Source organism: Eubalaena glacialis, chromosome 1 (genome assembly GCF_028564815.1).
Source record: "Eubalaena glacialis isolate mEubGla1 chromosome 1, mEubGla1.1.hap2.+ XY, whole genome shotgun sequence".
Lineage (NCBI taxonomy): Eukaryota > Metazoa > Chordata > Mammalia > Artiodactyla > Balaenidae > Eubalaena > Eubalaena glacialis.
In genome coordinates, this window is record NC_083716.1 from 93,359,355 (window position 1) to 93,375,385 (window position 16,031).

Genomic DNA, 16,031 nt, shown 5'->3' on the forward strand with positions numbered 1-16,031 from the left:
CTCCGCCGCAGGCCGGGGTGCCGTCCGTGCGGCCCGCGAGGCCCTCGACCTGCACTTGGCCGCCCCCACCGGAGCCCAGCCGCGCCGCAGCCCCCTGTCTGCCCGTGTGTCTCTCCACAGCTCCCTCCGGAAAAAGCCCCCCCTCCGCCGTTTCGCCACGGCCGGGGGCGGGAGCGGGGGCGGGGGCCGGGGCCGCTTCTCCGGGCCTGCCGGCCACCAGGGCCGGGGTCCTGTGCTCGGCGGGCGGCGTGGGGGCAAGGGGGGGCCTTGCTGGGGCTAAGGGGCCGTGCCCACTCCATGGTGGCTCCCAGTGGCTTCGGGCCAGCTGCTGCCCGGCCGGAGGGCCGGCCCGGCCGTGGCCGGGCTGCGCCTAACTCCGCGTGGGCGGGCAGGGGGGGATGCCCAAGGGACCGCGGCCGCCGGGCCCTGAAGCCTCCGGGGCCGCGTCCCTGTGAGCGTCGAGCGGGATCTGCGGCGGGGCGCCAAGCGCCGACGGGCCTGGAGCGTCCCGCCCGCCCTGGGCTGCGAGGTGGCCCACCACTCCGCCACCCCCGGGTCCCCGAGGCCTCCTGTCGCCTGCCTGGGCGGGCGGCAGGGCCCTGCCGGAGAGGGCTGGCCGCCGGCATGGCGGTAAGGCGCAGGCGCCAGCGAAGCTGGGCCTCAAGAGGCACCGCGCGGGCCCCTCCTGCGTCTACGGCCATACCACCCTGAACGCGCCCGATCTCGTCTGATCTCGGAAGCTAAGCAGGGTCGGGCCTGGTTAGTACTTGGATGGGAGACCGCCTGGGAATACCGGGTGCTGTAGGCTTTTTGCCTCCCGCTCCGCCTTCTCCTTTAGTCGCCCGCCGCCTCCGCCCCCGCCCCCGCCCCCGCCCCCGCCGGGCACCGCTGCAGGCCCCACCTCCTCCGGCCCCTCCCACCACAGCGCGCCAGAGGGGGCGCTCTCCGCCTGCCTGGCCGGCCAGGCGGCCAGAAGGCGGCCCTGGAAGGCAGCCGCATCCCAGCCGCTCCCGGGGTGGCTGGCCTGAACCCAGACTCCGCCTCAGGCCCGGGTGCCGGCCGTGCGGCCCGCGAGCCCCTTGACCTGCACCTGGCCGCCCCCACCAGCGCCCAGCCCCGGCGCAGCCACCTATCTGCCGGTGTGTCTCTCCACAGCTCCCTCCGGAAAAAGCCCCCCCTCCGCCGTTTCGCCACGGCCGGGGGCGGGAGCGGGGGCGGGGGCCGGGGCCGGTGCTCCGGGCCGGCCGGCCACAAGGCGCCGGGTCCTGTGCTCGGCGGGTGGCGTGGGGGCAAGGGTGGCCTTGCTGGGGCTAAGGGGCCGTGCCGACTCAATGGTGGCTCCCAGTGGGTTAAGGGCCGACTGCCGTCGGGCAGGAGGGCCGGCCCGGGCTGCGGCTGGGCTGCGCCTAGCGCCGCGTGGGCGGGCAGAGGGGAGGCCCAAGGGACCGCGGGCCCCGGGCCCTGAAGCCTCCGGGGCCACGTCCCTGTGAGCGACGTGCGGGATCTGGGGCGGGGCGCCAAGCGCCGAACGGTTTGGTGGGTCCCGCCCGCCCTGGGCTGGGAGGTCGCCGAACCCTCCGCCACCCCCCTGGTACCCGAGGCCGCCGTTGCCCTGCCTGGGCGGGCGGCGGGGCCCTGCCGGGGCGGGCTGGCCGCCGGGCTGGCGGGGAGGCGCAAGCGCCAGCGAAGCTGGGCCTCAAGAGGCACTCCGCGGGCCCCTTTTAACGTCTACGGCCATACCACCCTGAACGCGCCCGATCTCATCTGATCTCGGAAGCTAAGCAGGGTCGGGCCTGGTTAGTACTTGGATGGGAGACCGCCTGGGAATACCGGGTGCTGTAGGCTTTTTGCCTCCCGCTCCGCCTTCTCCTTTAGTCGCCCGCCGCCTCCGCCCCCGCCCCCGCCCCCGCCCCCGCCGGGCACCGCTGCAGGCCCCACCTCCTCCGGCCCCTCCCACCACAGCGCGCCAGAGGGGGCGCTCTCCGCCTGCCTGGCCGGCCAGGCGGCCAGAAGGCGGCCCTGGAAGTTAGCCGCATCCCAGCCGCTCCCGGGGTGGCTGGCCTGAACCCAGACTCCGCCTCAGGCCCGGGTGCCGGCCGTGCGGCCCGCGAGCCCCTTGACCTGCACCTGGCCGCCCCCACCAGCGCCCAGCCCCGGCGCAGCCACCTATCTGCTGGTGTGTCTCTCCACAGCTCCCTCCGGAAAAAGCCCCCCCTCCGCCGTTTCGCCACGGCCGGGGTCGGGAGCGGGGGCGGGGGCCGGGGCCGGTGCTCCGGGCCGGCCGGCCACAAGGCGCCGGGTCCTGTGCTCGGCGGGTGGCGTGGGGGCAAGGGTGGCCTTGCTGGGGCTAAGGGGCCGTGCCGACTCAATGGTGGCTCCCAGTGGGTTAAGGGCCGACTGCCGTCGGGCAGGAGGGCCGGCCCGGGCTGCGGCTGGGCTGCGCCTAGCGCCGCGTGGGCGGGCAGAGGGGAGGCCCAAGGGACCGCGGGCCCCGGGCCCTGAAGCCTCCGGGGCCACGTCCCTGTGAGCGACGTGCGGGATCTGGGGCGGGGCGCCAAGCGCCGAACGGTTTGGTGGGTCCCGCCCGCCCTGGGCTGGGAGGTCGCCGAACCCTCCGCCACCCCCCTGGTACCCGAGGCCGCCGTTGCCCTGCCTGGGCGGGCGGCGGGGCCCTGCCGGGGCGGGCTGGCCGCCGGGCTGGCGGGGAGGCGCAAGCGCCAGCGAAGCTGGGCCTCAAGAGGCACTCCGCGGGCCCCTTTTAACGTCTACGGCCATACCACCCTGAACGCGCCCGATCTCGTCTGATCTCGGAAGCTAAGCAGGGTCGGGCCTGGTTAGTACTTGGATGGGAGACCGCCTGGGAATACCGGGTGCTGTAGGCTTTTTGCCTCCCGCTCCGCCTTCTCCTTTAGTCGCCCGCGGCCTAGGCCGAGGCCGAGGCCAAGGCCGAGGCCGCTGCCTCCGCCCCCGCCCCCGCCCCCGCCGGGCAGCGCTGCAGGCCCCACCTCCTCCGGCCCCTCCCACCACAGCGCGCCAGAGGGGGCGCTCCGCGCCGGCCTGGCCGGCCAGGCGGCCAGAAGGCGGCCCTGGAAGGCAGCCGCCACCCCAGCCGCTCCCGTGGTGGCTGGCCCGGACCCAGACTCCGCCGCAGGCCGGGGTGCCGTCCGTGCGGCCCACGAAGCCCTCGACCTGCACTTGGCCGCCCCCACCGGAGCCCAGCCGCGCCGCAGCCCCCTGTCTGCCCGTGTGTCTCTCCACAGCTCCCTCCGGAAAAAGCCCACCCTTTGCCACTTCGCCACGGCCGAGAGTGGGAGCGGGGTCGTGGGCTGGGACCGGTTCGCTGGGCTGGCTAGACACCAGGCGCCGGGAACTTTGCTCGGCAGTTGGCGTGGGGGCAAGGGTGGCGTTGCTGTGTCTAAGGGGCCGTGCCGGCTCAATGGTGGCTCCCAGTGGCTTCGGGCCAACTGCCGTTGGGCAGGCGGGCCGGCCAGGCCGTGGCTGGGCTGCGCCTAGCACTGTGTGGATTGACAGGGTGGGGAATGCACAAGGGACCGAGGGCCACAGGCCCTTAAGCCTCCGGGGCCAAGTCCTGTGAGCGTTGAGCGGCTCTGGGGCGGAGGGCCAAGCGCCTACAGGCCTGGAGGGTCCCGCCTGACCTGAGCTGCGAAGTCGCCCACAACTCCACCACCCCCGGGCCCTCGAGGCCTCCTGTCGCTTGCCTGGGCGGACGGCAGGGCCGCGCCGGAGAGGGTTGGCTGCCGGGCTGGCGGTAAGTCGCCAGCACCAGCGAAGCTAAGCCTCAAGAGGCACACCGTGGCCCCCGCTGCATTCTACGGCCACACCTCCCTGAACGCACCACACCTCGTCTGATCTCGGAAGCTAATCAGGGTCTGGCCTGTTTCGTACCTGGATGGGAGACCACATGGGAATACCGAGTGCTGTAGGCTTTTTTGCCTCCCGCTCCGCCTTGACATTTAGTGGCCCGCGGCCGAGGCCGCCTCCGCCCCCGCTGAGCACCGCTGCAGGCCTCACCTCCTCACGTCCCTCCCAACACAGCGCGCCGGAGGGATCGCTCCCCGCCGAGCTGGCTGGACATGCGGCCAGAATGCGGCCCTGGAAGGCAGCCGCCACCCCAGCCGCTCCCGTGGTGGCTGGCCCGGACCCAGACTCCGCCGCAGGCCGGGGTGCCGTCCGTGCGGCCCGCGAGGCCCTCGACCTGCACTTGGCCGCCCCCACCGGAGCCCAGCCGCGCCGCAGCCCCCTGTCTGCCCGTGTGTCTCTCCACAGCTCCCTCCGGAAAAAGCCCCCCCTCCGCCGTTTCGCCACGGCCGGGGGCGGGAGCGGGGGCGGGGGCCGGGGCCGCTTCTCCGGGCCTGCCGGCCACCAGGGCCGGGGTCCTGTGCTCGGCGGGCGGCGTGGGGGCAAGGGGGGGCCTTGCTGGGGCTAAGGGGCCGTGCCCACTCCATGGTGGCTCCCAGTGGCTTCGGGCCAGCTGCTGCCCGGCCGGAGGGCCGGCCCGGCCGTGGCCGGGCTGCGCCTAACTCCGCGTGGGCGGGCAGGGGGGGATGCCCAAGGGACCGCGGCCGCCGGGCCCTGAAGCCTCCGGGGCCGCGTCCCTGTGAGCGTCGAGCGGGATCTGCGGCGGGGCGCCAAGCGCCGACGGGCCTGGAGCGTCCCGCCCGCCCTGGGCTGCGAGGTGGCCCACCACTCCGCCACCCCCGGGTCCCCGAGGCCTCCTGTCGCCTGCCTGGGCGGGCGGCAGGGCCCTGCCGGAGAGGGCTGGCCGCCGGCATGGCGGTAAGGCGCAGGCGCCAGCGAAGCTGGGCCTCAAGAGGCACCGCGCGGGCCCCTCCTGCGTCTACGGCCATACCACCCTGAACGCGCCCGATCTCGTCTGATCTCGGAAGCTAAGCAGGGTCGGGCCTGGTTAGTACTTGGATGGGAGACCGCCTGGGAATACCGGGTGCTGTAGGCTTTTTGCCTCCCGCTCCGCCTTCTCCTTTAGTCGCCCGCCGCCTCCGCCCCCGCCCCCGCCCCCGCCCCCGCCGGGCACCGCTGCAGGCCCCACCTCCTCCGGCCCCTCCCACCACAGCGCGCCAGAGGGGGCGCTCTCCGCCTGCCTGGCCGGCCAGGCGGCCAGAAGGCGGCCCTGGAAGGCAGCCGCATCCCAGCCGCTCCCGGGGTGGCTGGCCTGAACCCAGACTCCGCCTCAGGCCCGGGTGCCGGCCGTGCGGCCCGCGAGCCCCTTGACCTGCACCTGGCCGCCCCCACCAGCGCCCAGCCCCGGCGCAGCCACCTATCTGCCGGTGTGTCTCTCCACAGCTCCCTCCGGAAAAAGCCCCCCCTCCGCCGTTTCGCCACGGCCGGGGGCGGGAGCGGGGGCGGGGGCCGGGGCCGGTGCTCCGGGCCGGCCGGCCACAAGGCGCCGGGTCCTGTGCTCGGCGGGTGGCGTGGGGGCAAGGGTGGCCTTGCTGGGGCTAAGGGGCCGTGCCGACTCAATGGTGGCTCCCAGTGGGTTAAGGGCCGACTGCCGTCGGGCAGGAGGGCCGGCCCGGGCTGCGGCTGGGCTGCGCCTAGCGCCGCGTGGGCGGGCAGAGGGGAGGCCCAAGGGACCGCGGGCCCCGGGCCCTGAAGCCTCCGGGGCCACGTCCCTGTGAGCGACGTGCGGGATCTGGGGCGGGGCGCCAAGCGCCGAACGGTTTGGTGGGTCCCGCCCGCCCTGGGCTGGGAGGTCGCCGAACCCTCCGCCACCCCCCTGGTACCCGAGGCCGCCGTTGCCCTGCCTGGGCGGGCGGCGGGGCCCTGCCGGGGCGGGCTGGCCGCCGGGCTGGCGGGGAGGCGCAAGCGCCAGCGAAGCTGGGCCTCAAGAGGCACTCCGCGGGCCCCTTTTAACGTCTACGGCCATACCACCCTGAACGCGCCCGATCTCGTCTGATCTCGGAAGCTAAGCAGGGTCGGGCCTGGTTAGTACTTGGATGGGAGACCGCCTGGGAATACCGGGTGCTGTAGGCTTTTTGCCTCCCGCTCCGCCTTCTCCTTTAGTCGCCCGCGGCCTAGGCCGAGGCCGAGGCCAAGGCCGAGGCCGCTGCCTCCGCCCCCGCCCCCGCCCCCGCCGGGCAGCGCTGCAGGCCCCACCTCCTCCGGCCCCTCCCACCACAGCGCGCCAGAGGGGGCGCTCCGCGCCGGCCTGGCCGGCCAGGCGGCCAGAAGGCGGCCCTGGAAGGCAGCCGCCACCCCAGCCGCTCCCGTGGTGGCTGGCCCGGACCCAGACTCCGCCGCAGGCCGGGGTGCCGTCCGTGCGGCCCACGAAGCCCTCGACCTGCACTTGGCCGCCCCCACCGGAGCCCAGCCGCGCCGCAGCCCCCTGTCTGCCCGTGTGTCTCTCCACAGCTCCCTCCGGAAAAAGCCCACCCTTTGCCACTTCGCCACGGCCGAGAGTGGGAGCGGGGTCGTGGGCTGGGACCGGTTCGCTGGGCTGGCTAGACACCAGGCGCCGGGAACTTTGCTCGGCAGTTGGCGTGGGGGCAAGGGTGGCGTTGCTGTGTCTAAGGGGCCGTGCCGGCTCAATGGTGGCTCCCAGTGGCTTCGGGCCAACTGCCGTTGGGCAGGCGGGCCGGCCAGGCCGTGGCTGGGCTGCGCCTAGCACTGTGTGGATTGACAGGGTGGGGAATGCACAAGGGACCGAGGGCCACAGGCCCTTAAGCCTCCGGGGCCAAGTCCTGTGAGCGTTGAGCGGCTCTGGGGCGGAGGGCCAAGCGCCTACAGGCCTGGAGGGTCCCGCCTGACCTGAGCTGCGAAGTCGCCCACAACTCCACCACCCCCGGGCCCTCGAGGCCTCCTGTCGCTTGCCTGGGCGGACGGCAGGGCCGCGCCGGAGAGGGTTGGCTGCCGGGCTGGCGGTAAGTCGCCAGCACCAGCGAAGCTAAGCCTCAAGAGGCACACCGTGGCCCCCGCTGCATTCTACGGCCACACCTCCCTGAACGCACCACACCTCGTCTGATCTCGGAAGCTAATCAGGGTCTGGCCTGTTTCGTACCTGGATGGGAGACCACATGGGAATACCGAGTGCTGTAGGCTTTTTTGCCTCCCGCTCCGCCTTGACATTTAGTGGCCCGCGGCCGAGGCCGCCTCCGCCCCCGCTGAGCACCGCTGCAGGCCTCACCTCCTCACGTCCCTCCCAACACAGCGCGCCGGAGGGATCGCTCCCCGCCGAGCTGGCTGGACATGCGGCCAGAATGCGGCCCTGGAAGGCAGCCGCCACCCCAGCCGCTCCCGTGGTGGCTGGCCCGGACCCAGACTCCGCCGCAGGCCGGGGTGCCGTCCGTGCGGCCCGCGAGGCCCTCGACCTGCACTTGGCCGCCCCCACCGGAGCCCAGCCGCGCCGCAGCCCCCTGTCTGCCCGTGTGTCTCTCCACAGCTCCCTCCGGAAAAAGCCCCCCCTCCGCCGTTTCGCCACGGCCGGGGGCGGGAGCGGGGGCGGGGGCCGGGGCCGCTTCTCCGGGCCTGCCGGCCACCAGGGCCGGGGTCCTGTGCTCGGCGGGCGGCGTGGGGGCAAGGGGGGGCCTTGCTGGGGCTAAGGGGCCGTGCCCACTCCATGGTGGCTCCCAGTGGCTTCGGGCCAGCTGCTGCCCGGCCGGAGGGCCGGCCCGGCCGTGGCCGGGCTGCGCCTAACTCCGCGTGGGCGGGCAGGGGGGGATGCCCAAGGGACCGCGGCCGCCGGGCCCTGAAGCCTCCGGGGCCGCGTCCCTGTGAGCGTCGAGCGGGATCTGCGGCGGGGCGCCAAGCGCCGACGGGCCTGGAGCGTCCCGCCCGCCCTGGGCTGCGAGGTGGCCCACCACTCCGCCACCCCCGGGTCCCCGAGGCCTCCTGTCGCCTGCCTGGGCGGGCGGCAGGGCCCTGCCGGAGAGGGCTGGCCGCCGGCATGGCGGTAAGGCGCAGGCGCCAGCGAAGCTGGGCCTCAAGAGGCACCGCGCGGGCCCCTCCTGCGTCTACGGCCATACCACCCTGAACGCGCCCGATCTCGTCTGATCTCGGAAGCTAAGCAGGGTCGGGCCTGGTTAGTACTTGGATGGGAGACCGCCTGGGAATACCGGGTGCTGTAGGCTTTTTGCCTCCCGCTCCGCCTTCTCCTTTAGTCGCCCGCCGCCTCCGCCCCCGCCCCCGCCCCCGCCCCCGCCGGGCACCGCTGCAGGCCCCACCTCCTCCGGCCCCTCCCACCACAGCGCGCCAGAGGGGGCGCTCTCCGCCTGCCTGGCCGGCCAGGCGGCCAGAAGGCGGCCCTGGAAGGCAGCCGCATCCCAGCCGCTCCCGGGGTGGCTGGCCTGAACCCAGACTCCGCCTCAGGCCCGGGTGCCGGCCGTGCGGCCCGCGAGCCCCTTGACCTGCACCTGGCCGCCCCCACCAGCGCCCAGCCCCGGCGCAGCCACCTATCTGCCGGTGTGTCTCTCCACAGCTCCCTCCGGAAAAAGCCCCCCCTCCGCCGTTTCGCCACGGCCGGGGGCGGGAGCGGGGGCGGGGGCCGGGGCCGGTGCTCCGGGCCGGCCGGCCACAAGGCGCCGGGTCCTGTGCTCGGCGGGTGGCGTGGGGGCAAGGGTGGCCTTGCTGGGGCTAAGGGGCCGTGCCGACTCAATGGTGGCTCCCAGTGGGTTAAGGGCCGACTGCCGTCGGGCAGGAGGGCCGGCCCGGGCTGCGGCTGGGCTGCGCCTAGCGCCGCGTGGGCGGGCAGAGGGGAGGCCCAAGGGACCGCGGGCCCCGGGCCCTGAAGCCTCCGGGGCCACGTCCCTGTGAGCGACGTGCGGGATCTGGGGCGGGGCGCCAAGCGCCGAACGGTTTGGTGGGTCCCGCCCGCCCTGGGCTGGGAGGTCGCCGAACCCTCCGCCACCCCCCTGGTACCCGAGGCCGCCGTTGCCCTGCCTGGGCGGGCGGCGGGGCCCTGCCGGGGCGGGCTGGCCGCCGGGCTGGCGGGGAGGCGCAAGCGCCAGCGAAGCTGGGCCTCAAGAGGCACTCCGCGGGCCCCTTTTAACGTCTACGGCCATACCACCCTGAACGCGCCCGATCTCGTCTGATCTCGGAAGCTAAGCAGGGTCGGGCCTGGTTAGTACTTGGATGGGAGACCGCCTGGGAATACCGGGTGCTGTAGGCTTTTTGCCTCCCGCTCCGCCTTCTCCTTTAGTCGCCCGCGGCCTAGGCCGAGGCCGAGGCCAAGGCCGAGGCCGCTGCCTCCGCCCCCGCCCCCGCCCCCGCCGGGCAGCGCTGCAGGCCCCACCTCCTCCGGCCCCTCCCACCACAGCGCGCCAGAGGGGGCGCTCCGCGCCGGCCTGGCCGGCCAGGCGGCCAGAAGGCGGCCCTGGAAGGCAGCCGCCACCCCAGCCGCTCCCGTGGTGGCTGGCCCGGACCCAGACTCCGCCGCAGGCCGGGGTGCCGTCCGTGCGGCCCACGAAGCCCTCGACCTGCACTTGGCCGCCCCCACCGGAGCCCAGCCGCGCCGCAGCCCCCTGTCTGCCCGTGTGTCTCTCCACAGCTCCCTCCGGAAAAAGCCCACCCTTTGCCACTTCGCCACGGCCGAGAGTGGGAGCGGGGTCGTGGGCTGGGACCGGTTCGCTGGGCTGGCTAGACACCAGGTGCCGGGAACTTTGCTCGGCAGTTGGCGTGGGGGCAAGGGTGGCGTTGCTGTGTCTAAGGGGCCGTGCCGGCTCAATGGTGGCTCCCAGTGGCTTCGGGCCAACTGCCGTTGGGCAGGCGGGCCGGCCAGGCCGTGGCTGGGCTGCGCCTAGCACTGTGTGGATTGACAGGGTGGGGAATGCACAAGGGACCGAGGGCCACAGGCCCTTAAGCCTCCGGGGCCAAGTCCTGTGAGCGTTGAGCGGCTCTGGGGCGGAGGGCCAAGCGCCTACAGGCCTGGAGGGTCCCGCCTGACCTGAGCTGCGAAGTCGCCCACAACTCCACCACCCCCGGGCCCTCGAGGCCTCCTGTCGCTTGCCTGGGCGGACGGCAGGGCCGCGCCGGAGAGGGTTGGCTGCCGGGCTGGCGGTAAGTCGCCAGCACCAGCGAAGCTAAGCCTCAAGAGGCACACCGTGGCCCCCGCTGCATTCTACGGCCACACCTCCCTGAACGCACCACACCTCGTCTGATCTCGGAAGCTAATCAGGGTCTGGCCTGTTTCGTACCTGGATGGGAGACCACATGGGAATACCGAGTGCTGTAGGCTTTTTTGCCTCCCGCTCCGCCTTGACATTTAGTGGCCCGCGGCCGAGGCCGCCTCCGCCCCCGCTGAGCACCGCTGCAGGCCTCACCTCCTCACGTCCCTCCCAACACAGCGTGCCGGAGGGATCGCTCCCCGCCGAGCTGGCTGGACATGCGGCCAGAATGCGGCCCTGGAAGGCAGCCGCCACCCCAGCCGCTCCCGTGGTGGCTGGCCCGGACCCAGACTCCGCCGCAGGCCGGGGTGCCGTCCGTGCGGCCCGCGAGGCCCTCGACCTGCACTTGGCCGCCCCCACCGGAGCCCAGCCGCGCCGCAGCCCCCTGTCTGCCCGTGTGTCTCTCCACAGCTCCCTCCGGAAAAAGCCCCCCCTCCGCCGTTTCGCCACGGCCGGGGGCGGGAGCGGGGGCGGGGGCCGGGGCCGCTTCTCCGGGCCTGCCGGCCACCAGGGCCGGGGTCCTGTGCTCGGCGGGCGGCGTGGGGGCAAGGGGGGGCCTTGCTGGGGCTAAGGGGCCGTGCCCACTCCATGGTGGCTCCCAGTGGCTTCGGGCCAGCTGCTGCCCGGCCGGAGGGCCGGCCCGGCCGTGGCCGGGCTGCGCCTAACTCCGCGTGGGCGGGCAGGGGGGGATGCCCAAGGGACCGCGGCCGCCGGGCCCTGAAGCCTCCGGGGCCGCGTCCCTGTGAGCGTCGAGCGGGATCTGCGGCGGGGCGCCAAGCGCCGACGGGCCTGGAGCGTCCCGCCCGCCCTGGGCTGCGAGGTGGCCCACCACTCCGCCACCCCCGGGTCCCCGAGGCCTCCTGTCGCCTGCCTGGGCGGGCGGCAGGGCCCTGCCGGAGAGGGCTGGCCGCCGGCATGGCGGTAAGGCGCAGGCGCCAGCGAAGCTGGGCCTCAAGAGGCACCGCGCGGGCCCCTCCTGCGTCTACGGCCATACCACCCTGAACGCGCCCGATCTCGTCTGATCTCGGAAGCTAAGCAGGGTCGGGCCTGGTTAGTACTTGGATGGGAGACCGCCTGGGAATACCGGGTGCTGTAGGCTTTTTGCCTCCCGCTCCGCCTTCTCCTTTAGTCGCCCGCCGCCTCCGCCCCCGCCCCCGCCCCCGCCCCCGCCGGGCACCGCTGCAGGCCCCACCTCCTCCGGCCCCTCCCACCACAGCGCGCCAGAGGGGGCGCTCTCCGCCTGCCTGGCCGGCCAGGCGGCCAGAAGGCGGCCCTGGAAGGCAGCCGCATCCCAGCCGCTCCCGGGGTGGCTGGCCTGAACCCAGACTCCGCCTCAGGCCCGGGTGCCGGCCGTGCGGCCCGCGAGCCCCTTGACCTGCACCTGGCCGCCCCCACCAGCGCCCAGCCCCGGCGCAGCCACCTATCTGCCGGTGTGTCTCTCCACAGCTCCCTCCGGAAAAAGCCCCCCCTCCGCCGTTTCGCCACGGCCGGGGGCGGGAGCGGGGGCGGGGGCCGGGGCCGGTGCTCCGGGCCGGCCGGCCACAAGGCGCCGGGTCCTGTGCTCGGCGGGTGGCGTGGGGGCAAGGGTGGCCTTGCTGGGGCTAAGGGGCCGTGCCGACTCAATGGTGGCTCCCAGTGGGTTAAGGGCCGACTGCCGTCGGGCAGGAGGGCCGGCCCGGGCTGCGGCTGGGCTGCGCCTAGCGCCGCGTGGGCGGGCAGAGGGGAGGCCCAAGGGACCGCGGGCCCCGGGCCCTGAAGCCTCCGGGGCCACGTCCCTGTGAGCGACGTGCGGGATCTGGGGCGGGGCGCCAAGCGCCGAACGGTTTGGTGGGTCCCGCCCGCCCTGGGCTGGGAGGTCGCCGAACCCTCCGCCACCCCCCTGGTACCCGAGGCCGCCGTTGCCCTGCCTGGGCGGGCGGCGGGGCCCTGCCGGGGCGGGCTGGCCGCCGGGCTGGCGGGGAGGCGCAAGCGCCAGCGAAGCTGGGCCTCAAGAGGCACTCCGCGGGCCCCTTTTAACGTCTACGGCCATACCACCCTGAACGCGCCCGATCTCGTCTGATCTCGGAAGCTAAGCAGGGTCGGGCCTGGTTAGTACTTGGATGGGAGACCGCCTGGGAATACCGGGTGCTGTAGGCTTTTTGCCTCCCGCTCCGCCTTCTCCTTTAGTCGCCCGCGGCCTAGGCCGAGGCCGAGGCCAAGGCCGAGGCCGCTGCCTCCGCCCCCGCCCCCGCCCCCGCCGGGCAGCGCTGCAGGCCCCACCTCCTCCGGCCCCTCCCACCACAGCGCGCCAGAGGGGGCGCTCCGCGCCGGCCTGGCCGGCCAGGCGGCCAGAAGGCGGCCCTGGAAGGCAGCCGCCACCCCAGCCGCTCCCGTGGTGGCTGGCCCGGACCCAGACTCCGCCGCAGGCCGGGGTGCCGTCCGTGCGGCCCACGAAGCCCTCGACCTGCACTTGGCCGCCCCCACCGGAGCCCAGCCGCGCCGCAGCCCCCTGTCTGCCCGTGTGTCTCTCCACAGCTCCCTCCGGAAAAAGCCCACCCTTTGCCACTTCGCCACGGCCGAGAGTGGGAGCGGGGTCGTGGGCTGGGACCGGTTCGCTGGGCTGGCTAGACACCAGGCGCCGGGAACTTTGCTCGGCAGTTGGCGTGGGGGCAAGGGTGGCGTTGCTGTGTCTAAGGGGCCGTGCCGGCTCAATGGTGGCTCCCAGTGGCTTCGGGCCAACTGCCGTTGGGCAGGCGGGCCGGCCAGGCCGTGGCTGGGCTGCGCCTAGCACTGTGTGGATTGACAGGGTGGGGAATGCACAAGGGACCGAGGGCCACAGGCCCTTAAGCCTCCGGGGCCAAGTCCTGTGAGCGTTGAGCGGCTCTGGGGCGGAGGGCCAAGCGCCTACAGGCCTGGAGGGTCCCGCCTGACCTGAGCTGCGAAGTCGCCCACAACTCCACCACCCCCGGGCCCTCGAGGCCTCCTGTCGCTTGCCTGGGCGGACGGCAGGGCCGCGCCGGAGAGGGTTGGCTGCCGGGCTGGCGGTAAGTCGCCAGCACCAGCGAAGCTAAGCCTCAAGAGGCACACCGTGGCCCCCGCTGCATTCTACGGCCACACCTCCCTGAACGCACCACACCTCGTCTGATCTCGGAAGCTAATCAGGGTCTGGCCTGTTTCGTACCTGGATGGGAGACCACATGGGAATACCGAGTGCTGTAGGCTTTTTTGCCTCCCGCTCCGCCTTGACATTTAGTGGCCCGCGGCCGAGGCCGCCTCCGCCCCCGCTGAGCACCGCTGCAGGCCTCACCTCCTCACGTCCCTCCCAACACAGCGCGCCGGAGGGATCGCTCCCCGCCGAGCTGGCTGGACATGCGGCCAGAATGCGGCCCTGGAAGGCAGCCGCCACCCCAGCCGCTCCCGTGGTGGCTGGCCCGGACCCAGACTCCGCCGCAGGCCGGGGTGCCGTCCGTGCGGCCCGCGAGGCCCTCGACCTGCACTTGGCCGCCCCCACCGGAGCCCAGCCGCGCCGCAGCCCCCTGTCTGCCCGTGTGTCTCTCCACAGCTCCCTCCGGAAAAAGCCCCCCCTCCGCCGTTTCGCCACGGCCGGGGGCGGGAGCGGGGGCGGGGGCCGGGGCCGCTTCTCCGGGCCTGCCGTCCACCAGGGCCGGGGTCCTGTGCTCGGCGGGCGGCGTGGGGGCAAGGGGGGGCCTTGCTGGGGCTAAGGGGCCGTGCCCACTCCATGGTGGCTCCCAGTGGCTTCGGGCCAGCTGCTGCCCGGCCGGAGGGCCGGCCCGGCCGTGGCCGGGCTGCGCCTAACTCCGCGTGGGCGGGCAGGGGGGGATGCCCAAGGGACCGCGGCCGCCGGGCCCTGAAGCCTCCGGGGCCGCGTCCCTGTGAGCGTCGAGCGGGATCTGCGGCGGGGCGCCAAGCGCCGACGGGCCTGGAGCGTCCCGCCCGCCCTGGGCTGCGAGGTGGCCCACCACTCCGCCACCCCCGGGTCCCCGAGGCCTCCTGTCGCCTGCCTGGGCGGGCGGCAGGGCCCTGCCGGAGAGGGCTGGCCGCCGGCATGGCGGTAAGGCGCAGGCGCCAGCGAAGCTGGGCCTCAAGAGGCACCGCGCGGGCCCCTCCTGCGTCTACGGCCATACCACCCTGAACGCGCCCGATCTCGTCTGATCTCGGAAGCTAAGCAGGGTCGGGCCTGGTTAGTACTTGGATGGGAGACCGCCTGGGAATACCGGGTGCTGTAGGCTTTTTGCCTCCCGCTCCGCCTTCTCCTTTAGTCGCCCGCCGCCTCCGCCCCCGCCCCCGCCCCCGCCCCCGCCGGGCACCGCTGCAGGCCCCACCTCCTCCGGCCCCTCCCACCACAGCGCGCCAGAGGGGGCGCTCTCCGCCTGCCTGGCCGGCCAGGCGGCCAGAAGGCGGCCCTGGAAGGCAGCCGCATCCCAGCCGCTCCCGGGGTGGCTGGCCTGAACCCAGACTCCGCCTCAGGCCCGGGTGCCGGCCGTGCGGCCCGCGAGCCCCTTGACCTGCACCTGGCCGCCCCCACCAGCGCCCAGCCCCGGCGCAGCCACCTATCTGCCGGTGTGTCTCTCCACAGCTCCCTCCGGAAAAAGCCCCCCCTCCGCCGTTTCGCCACGGCCGGGGGCGGGAGCGGGGGCGGGGGCCGGGGCCGGTGCTCCGGGCCGGCCGGCCACAAGGCGCCGGGTCCTGTGCTCGGCGGGTGGCGTGGGGGCAAGGGTGGCCTTGCTGGGGCTAAGGGGCCGTGCCGACTCAATGGTGGCTCCCAGTGGGTTAAGGGCCGACTGCCGTCGGGCAGGAGGGCCGGCCCGGGCTGCGGCTGGGCTGCGCCTAGCGCCGCGTGGGCGGGCAGAGGGGAGGCCCAAGGGACCGCGGGCCCCGGGCCCTGAAGCCTCCGGGGCCACGTCCCTGTGAGCGACGTGCGGGATCTGGGGCGGGGCGCCAAGCGCCGAACGGTTTGGTGGGTCCCGCCCGCCCTGGGCTGGGAGGTCGCCGAACCCTCCGCCACCCCCCTGGTACCCGAGGCCGCCGTTGCCCTGCCTGGGCGGGCGGCGGGGCCCTGCCGGGGCGGGCTGGCCGCCGGGCTGGCGGGGAGGCGCAAGCGCCAGCGAAGCTGGGCCTCAAGAGGCACTCCGCGGGCCCCTTTTAACGTCTACGGCCATACCACCCTGAACGCGCCCGATCTCGTCTGATCTCGGAAGCTAAGCAGGGTCGGGCCTGGTTAGTACTTGGATGGGAGACCGCCTGGGAATACCGGGTGCTGTAGGCTTTTTGCCTCCCGCTCCGCCTTCTCCTTTAGTCGCCCGCGGCCTAGGCCGAGGCCGAGGCCAAGGCCGAGGCCGCTGCCTCCGCCCCCGCCCCCGCCCCCGCCCCCGCCGGGCAGCGCTGCAGGCCCCACCTCCTCCGGCCCCTCCCACCACAGCGCGCCAGAGGGGGCGCTCCGCGCCGGCCTGGCCGGCCAGGCGGCCAGAAGGCGGCCCTGGAAGGCAGCCGCCACCCCAGCCGCTCCCGTGGTGGCTGGCCCGGACCCAGACTCCGCCGCAGGCCGGGGTGCCGTCCGTGCGGCCCACGAAGCCCTCGACCTGCACTTGGCCGCCCCCACCGGAGCCCAGCCGCGCCGCAGCCCCCTGTCTGCCCGTGTGTCTCTCCACAGCTCCCTCCGGAAAAAGCCCACCCTTTGCCACTTCGCCACGGCCGAGAGTGGGAGCGGGGTCGTGGGCTGGGACCGGTTCGCTGGGCTGGCTAGACACCAGGCGCCGGGAACTTTGCTCGGCAGTTGGCGTGGGGGCAAGGGTGGCGTTGCTGTGTCTAAGGGGCCGTGCCGGCTCAATGGTGGCTCCCAGTGGCTTCGGGCCAACTGCCGTTGGGCAGGCGGGCCGGCCAGGCCGTGGCTGGGCT

The 16,031-nt window shown here is 74.6% G+C and overlaps 11 non-coding genes and 4 pseudogenes across 11 annotated transcripts; all 15 read left to right on the plus strand.

Moving 5' to 3' along the window:
* The first annotated feature begins 689 nt into the window (after positions 1–689).
* On the plus strand, positions 690–808 carry LOC133102289 (5S ribosomal RNA). Its single transcript, XR_009702894.1, has one exon. It is a non-coding gene; the product is annotated as a 5S ribosomal RNA (ribosomal RNA).
* Positions 809–1,726: 918 nt separating this feature from the next.
* On the plus strand, positions 1,727–1,845 carry LOC133076653 (5S ribosomal RNA). Its single transcript, XR_009697570.1, has one exon. It is a non-coding gene; the product is annotated as a 5S ribosomal RNA (ribosomal RNA).
* Positions 1,846–2,763: 918 nt separating this feature from the next.
* LOC133102296 (5S ribosomal RNA) lies at positions 2,764–2,882 on the plus strand. Its single transcript, XR_009702896.1, has one exon. It is a non-coding gene; the product is annotated as a 5S ribosomal RNA (ribosomal RNA).
* A 946-nt stretch (positions 2,883–3,828) lies between these two features.
* Positions 3,829–3,947, plus strand: LOC133077371 (5S ribosomal RNA; annotated as a pseudogene).
* Positions 3,948–4,856: 909 nt separating this feature from the next.
* Positions 4,857–4,975, plus strand: LOC133102301 (5S ribosomal RNA). The gene has a single exon (XR_009702898.1). It is a non-coding gene; the product is annotated as a 5S ribosomal RNA (ribosomal RNA).
* Positions 4,976–5,893: 918 nt separating this feature from the next.
* LOC133102306 (5S ribosomal RNA) lies at positions 5,894–6,012 on the plus strand. The gene has a single exon (XR_009702899.1). It is a non-coding gene; the product is annotated as a 5S ribosomal RNA (ribosomal RNA).
* A 946-nt stretch (positions 6,013–6,958) lies between these two features.
* LOC133077377 (5S ribosomal RNA) lies at positions 6,959–7,077 on the plus strand (annotated as a pseudogene).
* Positions 7,078–7,986: 909 nt separating this feature from the next.
* LOC133102312 (5S ribosomal RNA) lies at positions 7,987–8,105 on the plus strand. Its single transcript, XR_009702900.1, has one exon. It is a non-coding gene; the product is annotated as a 5S ribosomal RNA (ribosomal RNA).
* A 918-nt stretch (positions 8,106–9,023) lies between these two features.
* Positions 9,024–9,142, plus strand: LOC133102318 (5S ribosomal RNA). Its single transcript, XR_009702901.1, has one exon. It is a non-coding gene; the product is annotated as a 5S ribosomal RNA (ribosomal RNA).
* A 946-nt stretch (positions 9,143–10,088) lies between these two features.
* On the plus strand, positions 10,089–10,207 carry LOC133077382 (5S ribosomal RNA; annotated as a pseudogene).
* A 909-nt stretch (positions 10,208–11,116) lies between these two features.
* Positions 11,117–11,235, plus strand: LOC133102321 (5S ribosomal RNA). Its single transcript, XR_009702902.1, has one exon. It is a non-coding gene; the product is annotated as a 5S ribosomal RNA (ribosomal RNA).
* Positions 11,236–12,153: 918 nt separating this feature from the next.
* On the plus strand, positions 12,154–12,272 carry LOC133102334 (5S ribosomal RNA). The gene has a single exon (XR_009702904.1). It is a non-coding gene; the product is annotated as a 5S ribosomal RNA (ribosomal RNA).
* A 946-nt stretch (positions 12,273–13,218) lies between these two features.
* Positions 13,219–13,337, plus strand: LOC133077384 (5S ribosomal RNA; annotated as a pseudogene).
* Positions 13,338–14,246: 909 nt separating this feature from the next.
* Positions 14,247–14,365, plus strand: LOC133102339 (5S ribosomal RNA). The gene has a single exon (XR_009702912.1). It is a non-coding gene; the product is annotated as a 5S ribosomal RNA (ribosomal RNA).
* A 918-nt stretch (positions 14,366–15,283) lies between these two features.
* Positions 15,284–15,402, plus strand: LOC133102343 (5S ribosomal RNA). The gene has a single exon (XR_009702918.1). It is a non-coding gene; the product is annotated as a 5S ribosomal RNA (ribosomal RNA).
* Positions 15,403–16,031: the final 629 nt, after the last annotated feature.